This window comes from Saimiri boliviensis, chromosome 1, assembly GCF_048565385.1.
Source record: "Saimiri boliviensis isolate mSaiBol1 chromosome 1, mSaiBol1.pri, whole genome shotgun sequence".
Lineage (NCBI taxonomy): Eukaryota > Metazoa > Chordata > Mammalia > Primates > Cebidae > Saimiri > Saimiri boliviensis.
In genome coordinates, this window is record NC_133449.1 from 153,751,240 (window position 1) to 153,768,982 (window position 17,743).

Here is a 17,743-nt window from a genome sequence, read left to right on the forward strand (position 1 = left end):
TGTGGTGCCAGGAGAAGGGAGCCGATGCCACATCTTACCTACATTGTTCTCCCAGTTCCCAGATGCCTTTGGGTTATGAAGAATTATTTTCTCTTTCTTTTTTGAAGGAGATTAAAAGGGAATCTAATAAGTTACCAATGACATTTTCACACACATCCTACAACTTCTCTTGAACACGCCATGTGGTTCTCAGCTGTAAAACCATCTTTTCCCCAGTGCTTTTAACCAAAAGCGAATGCAATCCTACTACTCTCTACCGGAGATGAGCACAGAGAGTTCAATTCTGGGAAGTCTGGGAATGATCCTGGCCCCTGACCCTTTCTTGCTACACAACCTTAGAAAACCTTTTTACTTATCTCCCCTTTGGTTTTCCAGAACAGAAATTCCTATTCCAGATGGTTGTTCTGAGTTGTGCTTATAATATTTTTTTTCAAAGCTCATAGCACAATGCCTGACTCACAATACACACTCCACAAATGATAGTTCTAACCATTTTCTCTCACCACTCTCTCCATCTGTCCCTCCCTTCCTGACACTCTGTGTATATATATATATATATATATATATATATATATATATATATACACACACACATATATATATACACACACATATATACATGTTCACACAGATACCACTCAATGAATTATGTATATTTATACATCTATGTTTGTGTGTATGTATAAGGATGTGTGTATATGCATGCAAATGCATACTTTGTTGGTTAGTGTCTAATTATCATTACTGTGATAATTATCAGTTGAACTTGCAAAAATAATTGAAACCTTTTGACTTCAACTTAGAGTCTTCTCCAGCATGGATACATATCCAAAATAAATACAAAGACAGCTCCCCTAAAGATCTTAAGGAATTACAAAATTTTGTCAAAGTCTCCTGTGGACACTGAAAATACAAATTGACAGTGTTATTACACACCACCACTTCTTTACTCATCTCTTTACCTGAGTCTTTCATCACATAAGTATCTACCCCCATTTCTCTTTTCTTTTCTAGCTGAGACACCTGCACAAACCTCTCTGAATGCTTTGACTTTGCCCTCTGACCACCTCTTTATTACTGAGACAGTGCAGGCTTCCTTCGGTTTCTACCACTGTATCTTCACCTGTTGTAACACATCTCAGAAGCTGATGGGATAGTTTAAAGACAGAAAAGATTTTTCCTTTAAGAGACAAAGGAAAGAGAAGAAAGTCAGGGAAAGGGAGAGGAGAAATACTGTGAATATGGATAAATATCTTTAAAAGTATCACATTTGTCTTAGAAAATAATATATTAAAGTTACAAACCCCTACCTTAGCAGTCCTAATCTTCTTGAATCCTGCACATAAATTTCAGGGCAACATTGGGATTAAGAAAATCTCCTCAGGCCACCACAAAAGGGATGGTTGTCTCAGCTTTTGCACAGGTTCCAGTAGAGCCTTCTCCAAATCCCTGAGGATGGAGGTTTCTTCCAAGTCTGCAAAATTACAAGAGAAAGAAAACGTCCATAAAGATAAACAAAAATAAAATGAAGTTAAATTAAATGCCATTTGGCTTGGAGAGACTAAAGCAAAGATTATTTAAATTCTGTTTGTCATAAAACTGCATAATGCCTGAATGGGTTCAGTCTTGACTGAATTGAAGAATCATACCAAAAAAATTCATAGTATATCAAGGCTGGAAGGTATTTTACAACTTAACAATTCAAATTTGCTCATTTAACTTACAGGAAAACTGAGGATGGGAGAGCCAAAGTGATTTTCCATGATGATTCATAATCTGTGAAATAGTTAAATCTGTGTGTCAAGCAAATATTTAGTATACAAAAACAATGTGTTTAACTGGCCTGGCATAAAAGCAAGACAGGGAGACAGTGCATCACTCCACCTTCGAATACCTCCCTCCTTGACTTTTAAGGTATCAGTCTTACTACTACCACTGGCCACTCCGTCTTGGCTACCTCTGTTATATCTTTTCAACCTCCCAGTTTCCAACATAAGGACATTGTAGGGCTTAGTCCTGAGCCTCTTCTCTATACACACTTTCTCACCAGGTACATCTTCCAGTTCCACAACTTGAGATACCATTTGTACTCTGACAACTCTGAGATTTGTCTCCAGGCCCAGATATTTCCCTGAACTCTAAATTTCTGTCAACTGACTCTTCAACAACTCTACTTGGGATTCCAATAGACATGTCTGATATCACACAATCCAACTCAGATCTGACTTAATCGCCACCACCACCAGCTCCTGCCTGGAAAATACTAAAGCCCTCCTTCTTCTAAGTGTATGTTTTCTCAATCAATGGCAATTTCATTCACCCAGTTGGTCAGGCTCAAATCCTCCAAGTCAACCTTGACGCCTATCTTTCATATATACCTCAGGTTGCCCATTTCATCAGCATATTCTGGTGGCACTATCTTCAGAATAAATCCAGCAGCTATTTTTTTTTTTTTTTGCCACGTCTTTTACTACCATGCTGGTGCAAGACATTATAAAAGATCTACAAGTTTGCACAAGCAGGCTCTCTCAGACTAGGGCTGGAACTCTCTACCAGACCCATGTAAGAGACTGACACTCCCCCGCTCAAATATTCCACCTCACTCAGAGTCAAAGTTACTGTTACAATGGTCAAAATGATCCCACCTGATGCTTGATGCATCTCTCTTACTACTGTCTTCATCTTTCACTCTTCTCTTCTCCCCCTCATTTATTCCTCTCTAGCCACGCTGCACATCTGACAAACCTCTGACTCTATTAGGAGACTATGAACTCCTCATTCCCTCTACCTGGCACACTTTTCTCCTCACGGTTTCATGTCTTTGCTCAAATGTTACCTTTCCAGTAAGGACCCTTGTAAAATTACTTAAAATTGTAAACTCCTACCACCAATCTCATTCCCATTTCTCTAGGTTTAAAAGTATTTTTGATATATGACACATCTACCTGCTTATGATCTGTCATCCCCCAGTAAAACATAAGCTCCATGCATGCAAGAAATTTTATCTCTGGTATCCTGCTGTCTCTCAGGCCCTTCATTTCACTGAGAGCTTAGCACAAAGGTGGAGCTCAACAAATATTTTTGAATGAATTAATTAATGACCAGACGGGAAGGTTAAGTAAACCTTCTCATGGCCACTCACCTGATAAGTGGCTGAGCCTGGTTTGAACCAAAAGCATTCCATCTCCTGCAATTTTGACAACTATGAAATATTTACTAGATGAATGTCTTCTAGTGTTGGGCTTAGGAAAAGAATTGATATAGTCTGGAGTGTGATGCAAAAAATGAATATTAGGTATATTTGTGAATCTAGCAAACAAAAGCCCCAAAACTATTTCTAGGAATAACTAAGGAGTATGCGTGGCATGTATTAGGATGACTCTGCTTAGAGGCTAATACTGAAATCTCATTGTTACTTTTATCATGTATTTTTCAGGTTTTCTGCCTTTGTTTCCATGCCATTATTTCTTTTCATCCCCTCAAATCTCAGTCCCTGCTTTACTATAAAAAGTATCAAGTAAAGGAATCCAGTGTTAGACCAAAAAAAAAAAAAAAAAAAAAAAAAAATGGGGGTGGGAAAGAGATGTGTTTAGGGAAAAGGTATTGACAGTCATCAAAAGACTTCAGATCTAAATCGAATTTGGTCACGAATTTGTCATGTCTCTTTAGGGTCATCCCTTCCTATCCCTGGGGTACTCCCGCATCTGGAGTACAGTGGCGCATCTCAGCTCACCGCAACCTTTACCTCCCAGGTTCAAGCAATTCTCTCTTCCTCAGTCTCCTGAGTAGCTGGGATTACAGTTGCCTGCCACCATGCCTGGCTATTTTTGTATTTTTAGTAAAGAGGTTTTTACCATGTTGGCCAGGCTTTTCTTGAACACCTGACCTCAGCTGATCCTTGGCCTCTCAAAGTGCTGGGATTATAGGCATGTGCCACTGAGCCCAACCAGTACCTCTCATTTTTATTTTATGTTACCCCTCATTGGGGTAACATAAATTCCTTCAAAGATCTTTAGCTCCCAAAAAATAATTTTCTTTTTTTAAATAATAAAAGGCTCCCTTATTCTGAGTAGTCTAAAACTGGTTAGGAAACACGGTGCATGTTTAAGAACTAGGCTTTGGGGTTTACTACCGTGGTTCTGGTGCTGGTTCCATTCTGGTTCCACCAGGTTTCATTACATAAACATAGGATGTTTATGTAAATGAAATGAAGTCATAGGTAAATCATTCATTACTGTGCATATGTAAGTGTTCAACAAACTTTTACTGTTCTTTATTTTTAAAGTTTTTACTGCTACAGGCGTCCATTCTGTATGACATTTCATAAATTTATCTACCTTCATCTTACTCCCCACTGCAGTCTGAATCTTTCCCATCTTTTATCGTATGACATTGCTTTTGTAGTCCTAAGTGACTTTGGACAACTTTGTCTGGACCAACTCCAGGCTCAGTTGTATGCAGTTACCCTATCTGCCCCCACATTCCAGGGCAGATGGCAGAATATTGTAACATGAGAAAGTCATGCTTTCTGATTCATTTATTGTCTGCTTTCCTGTACCCGGCAATTTGAGGATGATCTTGGCCCTGGTTCTGGAATGTCAAGCCACAGTCTACAATTATTCCTGCATTCTGAAGCCAAGAGACACAACTCTGGAAGCAAACAATGCTGTAATTCAGCACAATGATAGATGGAGTTATTAAAGAAATTGTGCTGACTGCTTTGAGGATTCAAGTCTCAAGTCAATCCAAATGCATCTTTCTTTCCTCTTTTCCTAACTGATATTAAGAAACTGTCTATGTTCAGGTAGTAACAACATAAAAATATGTCACCTACCTTTCAGGTTTAGTTACATCCCAACCTAATAAATAGTTATAATGCTTCAGGGAAAAGGTACTCACAATCCATTCTAAGTCATCCAAGGACATGATCCAAAGCACATTTACAAAGCAAATGTTTATGGAATACATAATATTTGCCATGCACTTTGTTAAAGATTGGGGATATGGCAGATGATAATAGCGACTTTATTCCTACCTTCATGAAGACTTTGTTCCAGCAGTTTTTCTTTATCTTTTGTAATTTCCTAACTTTGCCCAGATGTGGGTAGACATGACAAATTCCTACACATTTGTTGATTCTCTCAAGTAGTGATATAGGGTGTACTGACATAAATATCCCAATTTCTGCTTGATAGAGACAGATAGTTCTGTAATTCTTGGTTTTCTTGGGAACAATTTACTCTCATTTCCTTACTTTGCTCCCCACCTCCCACCCAACACACACCTCTTTCTGCTTTATTTCCCTCCTTTGATCAAGAAACAAAAGAAAAGTATTCACTAAATTCCACCGTCTATTAACAAGATACCACACAGCACAGTAAAGGACACTAGGCCCAGAGGGCACAGCTTCAGAAATTAGCTTGTTTGAAATCCTCGGAAACTATAAAAAGCTTAATGTTATTATATGGCAAAATAAAAAGTGAAAGTATATATTAGGAATAACATCAAAAAAATGACATCAAGAAAGAACAGCATACATCTTAAATCACCAGTGTTTGCATGGGGAGAGTGCTAATCATAGACGTAGGTGGCATCTTTGCCTGTTAGGCAGCCTTGAACGCTTCAGGGAATCTGTCATTCCTCAAGAGGTATCAATTAGTGGTTACTCTGATGGCAGGGTGGGAACCACACCTCTCTAATGGTTAGGTCGTGTTAAAAATGATTCCTGTGAGCATGAAGTGCACACAGACATAGATTTCACAGATACCCTGGCACCAAGACAGACTCTCAAGAGGGGCGGGTATCCCAAGAAGGCAGAACCAGGGAGAGTGGGAGCCGTAGAAGGTATCAGCAACACTAAATGGATCTTGATTAAGATTTTTGAGCAGAAAAGTCCCGGGGGAAGGGATGAACTATAGATTCAAATATACCTAATTATGAATTTAAATTTAAAGCTATGCCAACAGGTTTGGGCCCTATTGGGAATTAAAGAACCATTGCTGTGAGGATTTACCTCTCAAGGAGAAGTATTATTGTAGAGATACCATATAGGCATACGCATGCACACATATCATTCTTGTTGCCAGCAATGCTTCCCAACATGTATATTACTTCCATTTGCGGAGAAGGAAATTGAGGTTTGGAGACATTAAGTAATCTGACTAAATCATGTAACCAGGAAGTGACAAATCAGGATTCAAACTCAGAACCGACCCTGGAGCATACTGGCATTCAACCAAACATGCTGAAAGTCGCCGTTGCTTCTTTCCTAGGTTTTACTTCTGATCAAACCTAGTTCTGACACTCAGAAATGCCACTTAAAATCCAAAGGAATAGCTCAGTCTCCTCATAGTAGAATCGAAAACTGGCCCAGCTCAGATTCTGCCGAGAAAAGTAAAGGCACCCAAATAGAAGATGGCACATTTCCTCCAAAGACCTTGAGGCGGTCACACTGCATACTGGAATGAGCTACACAGATTGTCAACCCAGCACCACGTCACCACTGGCGGTCAGCCTCAGGTATAAAACACGGATTGTATTTTCCAGCAGGTGACAACAATACCCAAACTGGGGGCTAGAAGACATAAAATGCTTTGGGCATCTAGGTACACTCAACTGTAACTAGAATCACCAGTTTTGACTAGCTAAAATATTAAAGACCTTGCTTTCTGTTTATTTCTAGTCTGGACAACAAACATGTGAACTGCTGGTGAACAGGAAAAAAATCTGTGCTGCTGGATTTTAAAGATCATCGAAAACATCCAGTGACTTCTAGGTATATAATCTCTTACCAATGCATCGGCATTATTTCCCTACTTGGTCAGCCTTTTAAATTGAAAGGTGAAATCAAAGGGACTTTGGAAAAAAATGTCACTGAGCGTGAAAATGAGGCTTTAGGAAATTCCCTGGCACCTGGGCTAATTGCTGATTTATAGCCTTCTTGGCTAGTTAATGAAATATGTGTCTCTCATAAACTTTTAAACATGGGTTAGACACTGCTGGTGGGCAAGTGGTAAAAGTAGATGTACTTTCAGAACAGAAATGTACACAGAATAGATGCTCTTTCTTACCCTTCTCTAAGTGCATCCTCCCAGCACCTCTTCCAGTCTGACATTTGCTAATTTAACTGTGTAGAAATACAGGTCTCCCATTTGCCTTAATAAATTTTTCTTTGTTACCAGGGGAGTGGTCCTCATTCCTAGCCAAACAGTAAGACTATGTATGATTTCCCTAAATGCACCCACTCTTTGCAGAATTCACATAATCAGTCCCCATATCCCACAAGCTTCCATGCATAGCAGTGCACCAGCATGCCATGTAGATACCAGCAAAATTTGCAGGGCAGCATGCCATCCCACACGGCCTCCAATCTAGACTGTGGGCCCTCTGTGCTGCCTCAAACCCAGGCAATGGCTGACTTCACTACACTCTCATTACTTGCTACTGTGAAGGAAGAATTGGACCACATACTGAGACAGATGGGTGATTAACTTACCAGGGGCTATTTTTGCTAGCTTTCCATATATCTGTAGATACCCAACACGGTTTTAAAAAATGATCAGAATCACTGATATCAGCGAAAATAGATCAGCATCACTTTATTCCCAGAACGGCAGACTTGGATCTCCTGTTCTTAGTGACACAGTAAGTCAGATCCACAATATCACACCACTGTGAACACAAAAAAGGATGCTCAGCAAAAACCTGTCATTCTAGGAGATGATCAACAAGGATATTATTTTGCCTTGATACCATAAAATGCAAAGATAATACTGGCTAAAAGCATTAGATCCCAGCCTAGGTTTGATTCTGGGCTCAGCCACCCACTCGTTGTGACCTTGGGCATGTTATTTAAATAACCTCTCAGTGCTTCATCGGCATCACAGACACCATGATGATGCCTGTCTCAAAGAGTTCTGTGTGATCATCAATTTCAAAGCACTTAGAACAGCATCTGGTAAGGACTTGAGTATGCAATTGTTTGCTACCAATATTCACTGTCAAATGATTTTTAGGATTTTATTTTTGCTTTAGTGAAATCCTTCCAAAATAAAGTCAGCTGACCAGTTACAGAAAGAAGGAAAACAGGAAAAAAAAAACATGAATATAAGACATTTCATCTAGGCTGGACATATAAGTCCTTGAGAGTTGGGTAGAAGTTCAGATGAGTGAGTATTAGATTTAAGTAAAATCTCTTTGAGGGGACTTGAATTAATACAATGGTGCCATGCTGGGTCTGAATTTTCTTACCTATTAAATGGGCATAACACGTTAACTATATATTTTACAATTTTAGGAGGATGAAAAAATAGTAATATGGGCAACAATGTGTTTGTGTCTTCCTACTATTCCAAATTGTTTAGAGCATGGACTCTGTTTCATGTCCATTTCTTTGAGTAGGAATGTAATATAGAGCCATTGTATAGACATATTATCTGTATAGGAAAATGAATCAATCATTTATGTACGATACCTGTCACTGACTGATGTCTGAACAAAGCTGTTTATTCTGTGGTGGCAAGCAGGAAAGGCAGGCCCGTAGAGATTGACCTGCCACAATGATGTGCTGAGTAAACCCAAAGAATCTGAGACCCAGAGGAGTAGAATTACTGTCCAACCCCAAGCCATTAACAAAGCACAAGTGACTATCATCATTATTGACACTCAACAGGAAGAGTCTCAGAAAGTATTATTTATTGAGCACGTATGTGCCAGCACTATGTTCAGCTTGTATTTTATCAAGAAATCTTTCCAATAAACTAATGAAACAATATTGTCAGGATTCCCACTTTGTTGACGGGGAACAGGAAGGCTCAGAGTGTTAACGTAACTGTGTAACAACATAGAGCATGGACTAGAATGCAGGAGAGTCTTGAGCCCAGGGTCTGGCCTTCCAATCACTGCGTCATACTTTTTCCTGCTGAGACCTAAATTCATTTTGCCTGTGATAAAAACTGTAAACATGTTCTCCAAGTTTGTTATTTATCTCCTTACAATGCTTATGGTATTTTGACAGTAGTCTTTTCATAAAAGCAAAGAGTTAATATTCCTAACATATAAAGATTTTCTAAAGATAGAAGAGAAAAACTTTAGTAAGTATATAGAAAAATAGGCAAGGGGATATCAATAGAAAATTTAAAGAAAAAGAAGTGCAAATAGTCTGTGAGCTCAGCCACATTTATAAGAAAAATGCAAATTAGGGATAGGAAAATTAGAGCATCACCAAGAATAATAACTGCAAAGAATCAAAACACTGCAGATACATTTAAATCTATGAGATCATAATAATACTAAGAAAAAAAGAAGAGAGAAAACCTTTCATTGGTCATCTCTGGAGAACCAGTTCATTATTTTGAAAATGGTAAATAATAGAAAAACATGCATTTGTCCTGTCTTTCCTTGTGGTCTATAATCAAATACTGACAAAAGTTTCCATTTGCAGGTTTTTTTACCAAAAATGAAGACAAAATAATTAAATTTTAAGATCAACATTTTTGTAGTTCCTAATAAAATAGATCTAATAATTATCAATGGCTGCTACATTTAAAAAGAGTGAAGACATCACATGCCTCCTCATGGAAGTACATAGCTTCATAGGTGAAGCTGCATATGATCAAAAACATGCAACCTAAATTACATCAAGTTGTTATCCTTAAATCTGTTTATAGAAAATCTGGGCGACTGAGAAATATGCTGTGAATAATATCACAGGAATTAAATAACCAACATTCAGACTATGAGACTGTTTATAGGACAAATAACCCCATTGTCTTCTACATACAAATAACAAACAATGTTGGAAAAACTATGGATTTAAAAGAGACTCAGGAGATAAGAAGGTCTATTTTAATGAATGGAACTCACTTGGATCTTGATTTACAAACAAGTAAGAAAAAATTACAATTGATAATTTGAAAAGTAGATATGTGATATTAAAGATTTATTAATGTCTTTGATATAATATCCTTGTTATAGTTATAAAAAGGAGGTCATCTTGTAACGATGAGTATTGAACTACTTAAAGAAGAAGTGATACTATGGTTGGGAATTTGCTGCAATAGGGTTTGGGTAATATATAAAAGTGCTCATTAACTAGTAACCTTTGAAGTTTGCTTATGGGTAGATAGGATTTCATTACCCTATCTTCTTTTTTTTTTTTTTTGAGACGGAGTTTCGCTCTTGTTACCCAGGCTGGAGTGCAATGGCGCGATCTCGGCTCACTGCAACCTCCGCCTCCTGGGTTCAGGCAATTCTCCTGCCTCAGCCTCCTGAGTAGCTGGGATTACAGGCACGCGCCACCATGCCCAGCTAATTTTTTGTATTTTTAGTAGAGACGGGGTTTCACCATGTTGACCAGGTTGGTCTCGATCTCTTGACCTTGTGATCCACCTGCCTCGGCCTCCCAAAGTGCTGGGATTACAGGCTTGAGCCACCGCGCCCGGCCTCACTACCCTATCTTCTTACTTTAACATGTTTTAAATTTGCCATAATAAAATAATATATATATAAAAAGATAACTATTTGCCAGATATAAGTGCTAATAGCATCTGCATGCCGAAGAAATGACCCTAATAGTCCTCCTCTCTGGGTGGTAAGATTATGTATCATTTGACCTTTTAAATTTTCAAATTTTTCTTAATAAGTATTTGATGCATTTACAAACAGAAATGAAAAAGTCAATGTAAAACAATTTATTTCCAAATGAGATTTTAAACAACTAGGAAGCAAATTTTGCAAAATCTTAGGATTTGCTAAAGCTGGGTGATCAGCACACTGCACTCATTATATAATTTTACTTAATTTAAAAAGGTAATATTTTTAATACTATATTATAAAAGTTGAAAATAAAATACCCGGACTATTACCTGCTATCCCTCTGTTAGGTTATATTGAATGCCTTTTCTCCAAAATAATGTCTAAAAGTAAAGTGCGTCACACAATGGAAAAAAATATGCATAAGAGATTCTAGGAATCTGTCCTATGGCAAAGCCTCTAAGAACATTAATCTATATATCTTTAAACATTTTGAATTTTAAAGGAATGAAAATATGACTTATAATTTACTAAAGGAATTTTACTTTTATAGTGCTCAATGATTAGAAAAAAATCTTATCATTCAGTTAAAAATATTTCAAAAAGCAACTGGATGGGGCTCTAGGGACCAGCCAATTGAATTCTATTATTTCATATATGGGAGGAAAAAGGTTTATCCAAAGTCATGTAAATAACGTGCGTTAGGTGGATGAGAAAAACCCAGACCTCCAATACCCGTTTCCCATCTTTCATGATCATGTTGCACAATGTGGCATTCAACAAAATGCTTCTGTGATCCCAGTAAAAGCATAAACCTACATAGATCTATTATGAGAAAAGGGATATGAGAAATATGTGGATACATAAAGAGTTGTGGCTTGCGTGAGGGTACCTGTGGTGGAGAAGAGGGGGTTAAGTCTTTATATAGAGACTATTTATCATAGCAGTTTAGGCTTGCAGCAAAATTGAATTGAACTTCAGAGAGTTCACATATATATCCCTTGTGCTCTACCCCTCCCCACAAATGCACAGCATACCCCACCAACTGGCATGGTTCATTTCTTACAATTGATGAACCATTACATTGACATAGAATTATTCCTCAAAGCCCATAATTTACATTAGGGTTCATTCTTGGTGTTGTGCATTCTATGGGTTTTGACAAATGTATTATGCTATGCATCCAGCAGTATAGTATCATACAGAGTAGTTTCTCTGTCCTAAAAATCCCCTGGCTCCATCCATTTATCCCTCCTTCCCCACAAATCCCTAGCAACTACCATCTCCATAGTTTTGTTTCCTTTCTAGAAAGCCGTATTGTTGAAATCATATAGCACAGAGACTTTACAGATTAGCTTTCTTCATGTAGTAATAAACATTTAAGTTTCCTCTATGTACTTTTATGGTTTGATAAAAATTTCTTCTTAGCACAGAATAATATTCCATTGTATAAATGTACCAAAATTTATTTATCCATTCATCAAAAGAAGGACATGTTGGCTCCTTCCAGTTTTTGAATTATGAATAAGGCTGCTATAAGCATCCACGTGCAGGTTTTTGTGTGGACCTAAGTTTTTCACTCATTTGTGTAAATACCAAGAATGTGATTGCTGCATCATACAGCAAAAGTAGGTTTAGCTTTGTAAGAAACTGCCAAACTGTCTTCTACAGCAGCTATAAAGAGGGGCTCAATTTTAAAAATTATCACCTAAGTGAAAATCACACACAACCGGTATTAATCCTAAAATATCTTAGGTAGGCAGCAGGCTGATATTCTGTACCTCAAAAGCCACTCAACTGTAAGATCTCTGAGGTCAGGGAATTTTTTAGTGTTTGCTATATTCCCAGTCCCTAGAACTGTACTGGAGCATAGTAAGTTGTTGTTGTTGTTGTCGTTGTTGTTGCTGCTGCTGTTGTTGTTGAGACGGAGTTTCACTCTTGTTAACCAGGCTGGAGTGCAATGGTGCAATCTCAGCTCACCGCAACCTCTGTCTCCTGGGTTCAAGCAATTCTCCTGCCTCAGCCTCCTGAGTAGCTGGGATTACAGGCACATGCCACCATACCCAGCTAATTTTTGTATTTTTAGTAGAGACAGGGTTCATGTTGACCAGGATGTTTATTCAATGTGTGTTAAATAAATAAATACATACAAAGAAAAAAATCTTTCCTCCAGTTTTGTAGCAGAGAGTTCTTTGGTCAAAAACAAGTGAAATAAAGACTTTTCTTAGCAGGCATATTGTTTAAAAATAAGTATTTCTAAACAATAGGATCTCACTCAGGCTAAGTCCTCACCCTATAAAAGTATGAAGGCCTGGGACAGAGAAAGAATCTTCTCTCTTACTCTGGGCCATGGGCTCACCACATGGAACAGGGGACAGGATCTTCTACACAATTTAAACAGTTTTCTTTTTATTTGCCATGCACGTACAGTTGAATTTACATAAATTAAATGCACATAAGCTGAAACTCCCTATAATTGCAAAACCACTGCATTGGAAATAAGCCTTCATTGAAATCACATTAGAAACCAGAAAGATTAAATTAGATTTGGAAGCATATTTAGCCCCATCAAGAGGTAGATTATAGAAAGTTTATAAAACAACATGGATATACACAGCAGGCCACAGAGTGCCTGGCTAGGAAATGAAACAGCCTCATCAGCTCAATATGGAGGGAAAAGCTGTCATCTCATATCAAGGCATGGATGATGAATCACCCAAACCTTGGAACTCTTGCTCTACAAACTTAACTGGCCGTGCAAACAAACAACTCACCTATTCACCCAGCCTCAGTTTCTTCAACTGTAGAAGGGGCATAATATTACCTCTATATGTGATTGTTTCGTGGAGAGAGACTACATATGATGGGTCTAGCATCCTGGCTCTCAATTCTCAAACAAAAACAAACCCCAACAATACCTTAAAATCTAGGTGTGGAGTAATGGGAATTTATTTCAACCTTGTTACCACCACAGGTTGCTGATCCTGAGCCTTCCCAAAACCTTATGCTTTCCATCCTCAAATCACACTAAGTTACTATGTAATATGTATTAAGAATTCGGAGAGCCCTATGAATGACATAAATGTGTCTTAGGTGACTGGCTACTATTTTTCCCTCACCTTTCTTACCAGGCAAACGTGAAGCTAAATTAGTCACTTATCATAAAGTTCTCTGAAAACATTAAAGTTAAAGAAATGCTTGATAATTGTTCTTAGCCATCTGGTGCCAAATGATGCTCATGAACTTACATGAGCCATTTGGTAAAAATCCAAAAACGTCTATCTTAATTTTATATCTCACTTACTGAAAGTTCCAAGTTGAGAAATTCTAAGGGGAGAAAATGATTTATATAAAGGAAAGCAAATGGGTAAATCTTTGAACTCATCCACATAGGAAGGCTCACAAAAATCCACCTCTGTCACCTGTTTTAATGCAGGAAACTAAGGTAACATCACACTGTTAACCACTCCAATCCATGAGCACACACATGGTAAAGGATCAATTGTGGCTGCTTTTCTTTCTCAGTTCTTTCACATGACTAGCTACACATCAGTGCCTCTCACATGGAGAAGAGTCCTGGACCCTACTATGGTCTCTCTTCTTTCCTAGACTGAGCCACTAAAAGCAGACATTCCCTTGTCTGCATTATTATAATAGCCTTCCAACTGGTCTCTACTCAATATATCTCTGGCTGATCCCAACCCATTGTCTACTTTATAGATGAAAGGACCTTCTTAAAAACAAATGATTTCCATTTCTCTGTCCAAACCTTCCATAGGCTTCCCACTGCCCTTAGAATGAAATCTCAAATTCTCAACATTGCTTAGGAGGTCCTCTGAGATCTGGCCCCTGGTTCCATCAGTTACATCTTGTACCACACCCTCCCACCTACTCAGTGCACACCAGCCACACTGGCTGTCATTTCTTTCACTATGAAGTGTTACACTCTGTCTTGTCTCAGCGCCTTGAGAATATTGGAAATAGAGGGTACACACTTTGACCCACAAACTCTCAAAAAGAAACATGAAAACAGATTTGAGGGTAATTTGTGAATGTCTCTGAGCACCTCCTCTCTTCTTCTTTTTCATTCATGGAGAGGTTGTGTCCATCTGCCCAAGGATGTTTTAGAGCTTAATTTTCTTCCTTAATGTGATAGTGTAAATAGATCCAATATGCTAAACATATTTTTTTCTTGTTCAAATATTGTCTCTCTCATTCTTTCCTCCCCACCCCAGATCTCAGACACTTCGCAACACATCTACCCTTGCAATGTATATAAGCTGGCAGCCTGGAAACTAATCTCACTTCTCAAGCAGGGTCAAATCAACTGAGACACCCACCTGGAGTAGCTAGAACATTACTTATCATTCAATGATTTTATGACAACATCTAGCTTCTGAAAATCACTGGATATTACTCTAAAAATGAAACATTACAGATAATTACCCCTTAGAATGGAACAAATCATTGTATTAATTTGCAAAGTTATCTTGGATATGGAAAAAGAGGTTTTTTTTTCTTAAGTTGTTGGTGTACATGAAAAAGCTCATTTCCAAGAGGAAATAGGAGGACAAAAAAAATTGCTTCATGCTTTCGGAAATTCATTTTGCTGATGCTAATAACAAGTCCAAGACTGTGCAGTCCCCTGGAGTCCTCAGAAAGAATTGCAGAAAGTATGCCAGAAGGAGAGAAAAAAAAGGCACATTATAGGTGAGTGAAAAATAGCTTTTTAATTTTGGAAGAATATTTGGGAAGCCTATGGACACAGAACTCAGTACAAATAAGTTCAAGTAGAAATCTAGTGACTATAATTCCAAGGGAAGAAATAGAATAAAGCCTTGTAGAGGTCACCAAAACAAAATTAAAGGGAATATTAGTAACAGTAATAACAAAACCTAACTCTGATTCGTAAGTATTGATCCATTTCTTTCTCCTAACAACTTGTGAGGTAAGTTCTCCCATAATCTCCACCTCACACGTGGAAAAAAACAATCAACTTATCCAAGGCAGCAGTGCTGAGATTTGAGTCAAGGAGGCTTGGTTTCGGAGTCCACACTTGTAACTGTGGCTCTGCGCTGCTTCTCACATCTCAAAGAAAGTCAAACACAAAGAGATACCTTAAATATTACACTTTGCCATTGATCCTCAAAGCAGAAGTGAGTTATCCGCTCCTGATAATGCAGGAATAGAAACTCAGTATACTGTGTAAATAAACAAAACTAAGTCCTAGAAGTCTTCTGACTTGTGTCAAATGATGCAAGGTCTCCTGATTCATAACCCATAGTTGTCCTAACAAGTCCTGATACCTCATTTGGCAAAAACCTATGGAGTGCTTTTGAAATGTTTGTCACACTGTTGACAAATGAGTCAGACATGGAGCAGTAAAGGGATTAGGAAAGTAAGTAGAAGATGTTGTGGGATCACAAGTGAGTGTATAACATACATCTGGGACATCAGAGACGTGGTATGAGATGGAGGCTGAAGGGGGTCTGGCTGGATGAAAGCATAAGAGGGAAAGAGATGTGAAGACCATTTCAGCAGAAGAAACTATGGGTAAGAAAGCTTGGAAGAGAGAACACTGTAATTTCAAGGAAATGTATAAAGTCCTAGACCGATGGATGAGTTATATATTTTGAGGACAGAGCACTCGAAACAATCAGAATGGAAAAATACATTGGGATGAGTCACACATAGTCATCTAGGTTACATTAAGGAGCTTAAACATATAAAACTGGCTTTAGGGTTGAAGGTAAAGAAAGACTTCTAGCTCAAATGGCTTTCTCCTCCTTCCCATCCCACTCCACTTACGCATGACACCATCCCGACACCGCACAGAAATCAGAAAAGAACCAAACAAAACTGAATCACTAAAATGGGCATAGAACCTGAAAGGAAGCAGATGAAGTCAGCAAGCTGAGAAGAGAAGGGGGAAGAAAGAATGTGTCCAAAAGAAGAGAAACGTTACTTCACAAGAAGGCAAGCAGCTATACGGCAACTCTGAATGATGAGATCAAAGGACCTATCAGTTGTGCATTAAAGCCAGCTAGCAGGAACCACCTGTCAAATTTTCAGGAGTTTTGTGAGCTGCTTGCTAAGTCATCAGAAACTTGAAAGCAGCCATCTTGGGAATACTCACCCCATGAACACTGTCAAATGCTCTAAAATAGGGCTTTTCTTTTTTGAGAGGTGGCTTACTAGCAAGCATTGCCTATACTCACTGAGTGTTTGTTGCTGTTATTATAGGAGACAAATAAATAATATAAATGTTCCATTTTTTTTAAAACTCCCCCTTACTCTATGAACTCTTCGTGTATGAGGGATTGTAACACAAACCTGAAGTAATGGACTGTTGTCTAATTTTTTTTTTTTTTTTTTTTTTTTTTTTTTTTTTTTTTTTTTGAGACGGAGTTTCGCTCTTGTTACCCAGGCTGGAGTGCAATGGCGCCATCTCGGCTCACCGCAACCTCCGCCTCCTGGGTTCAGGCAATTCTCCTGCCTCAGCCTCCTGAGTAGCTGGGATTACAGGCACGTGCCACCATGCCCAGCTAATTTTTTGTATTTTTAGTAGAGACGGGGTTTCACCATGTTGACCAGGATGGTCTCGATCTATTGACCTCGTGTTCCACCTGCCTCAGCCTCCCAAAGTGCTGGGATTACAGGCTTGAGCCACCGCGCCCAGCTGTTGTCTAATTTCTTAGCCTACTGTGTTGGCTTAACACACTCACAGCAAGGCTAAATACTGAACTTGATCAATCTTCTTATCCATGAGTTCCTATTTAATCTTTGTAGACCTATAACTCCACAAAATGTGTGAAATAAAAACAATACTTTTGATTAGAAAAGCCAGTAAGACTTGGTAGAAATAATATCAATGCTTTCAATACTCTTAAAGTAAATACAATTAGGAGTTTGATATGGCTGTTTCAAATCAATGAAATTCTGAACATGTCATAAAGATATATTTGAAAAATAAATACTAAGTAAATTTCATTATTAATATTTATAACATTATACTTTTTAAATGCTTTCTATATATATCAGACATCTGATCATCTAACAACCTCCATTTGGTTTTAACTACTATCTCCATTTTACAGCTGAGAGAAAATTCAGGCTTATACATTAAACAGCTTGCCCAAATTTTATAGCTATTAAGAGACGAAAGCTCCTAGCCACTGATTCTGTAGTAAAAACTGTTAAATTCTATACA

The 17,743-nt window shown here is 38.1% G+C and overlaps 1 protein-coding gene across 1 annotated transcript in view; it reads right to left on the bottom strand.

The window, feature by feature from the left end:
• Window positions 1-17,743, bottom strand: part of SGCD (sarcoglycan delta) — a 1,061,368-nt gene that overhangs the window by 633,781 nt on the left and 409,844 nt on the right. The window contains exon 2 of the mRNA XM_010331598.2: window positions 1,311-1,474. The gene's annotated coding sequence lies outside the window, so the exon portion shown is untranslated. The remainder of the gene's footprint in view (window positions 1-1,310; window positions 1,475-17,743) is intronic.